Source organism: Pteropus alecto, unplaced genomic scaffold (genome assembly GCF_000325575.1).
Source record: "Pteropus alecto unplaced genomic scaffold, ASM32557v1 scaffold311, whole genome shotgun sequence".
NCBI classification, from domain to species: Eukaryota; Metazoa; Chordata; class Mammalia; order Chiroptera; family Pteropodidae; genus Pteropus; species Pteropus alecto.
In genome coordinates this window covers 1,156,457-1,156,993 of record NW_006431916.1, presented here as the reverse complement: position 1 = coordinate 1,156,993, position 537 = coordinate 1,156,457, and the positions used below count along the sequence as shown (strand labels likewise).

The following is a 537-nucleotide window of genomic DNA, read 5'->3' as shown; positions in this document are numbered from 1 at the left end:
TTCCCTCTAAGCTTTCCCAGGCTTCAGGAGGAGCGGCCGAGGGCGCTACTTTTCTCCGCTTCTGCGTCGTACATCTCGAACTGGAGAGAAAGAGGGGAGGACAGCGGTCCCTCGGGACGAGCTCCCTCCCCGCCCCAGGAAGGTACAGTGGTGACCAGGGAGAAATCTGCTGCCTCGGGTTCGAGCGTGAGAGGAGGGCAGCGCTTGAGGCCTCCAGGCCGGAGTGCTGAGCTGGCGCACAGCGGCGCGGGAACGGCCAAGCAGCCGGGTCCGTAAGCCACTCCGCCGATGTGACACCTGGGCTCCCGCTTACCTCCGTCCCTCGCTGCCCTCACCTGCCCTCTCGCGGGCCCAGACACTAGGGCAGCTCCGACTACGGTCCTGTCTTCCCCAGCTCTCGAGGAAGCCCCGTCAGCAACAGGGTGTCCGGCCTGCTCACAGCGACCACGGCGGCCAAGCTTCCTTTGGAGCTGCTGCCGCGATGCCGGCGCTCACTTACGTCGTCACCTCCTTCCCTGCCCTTCCGCCTCAGCCCCG

General features: G+C 66.5%; 1 protein-coding gene across 3 annotated transcripts in view; it reads right to left on the bottom strand.

The window, feature by feature from the left end:
* SENP5 (SUMO specific peptidase 5) overlaps positions 1-517 on the bottom strand; it is a 43,406-nt gene extending 42,889 nt beyond the window's left edge. Inside the window, exon 1 of one of the 3 annotated variants that reach the window (XM_006906157.3) lies at positions 314-517. The gene's annotated coding sequence lies outside the window, so the exon portion shown is untranslated. The remainder of the gene's footprint in view (positions 1-313) is intronic. The other 2 variants (XM_015600317.2, XM_025041888.1) reach the window with 2 other exon arrangements.
* Between the last annotated feature and the right edge of the window lie 20 nt (positions 518-537).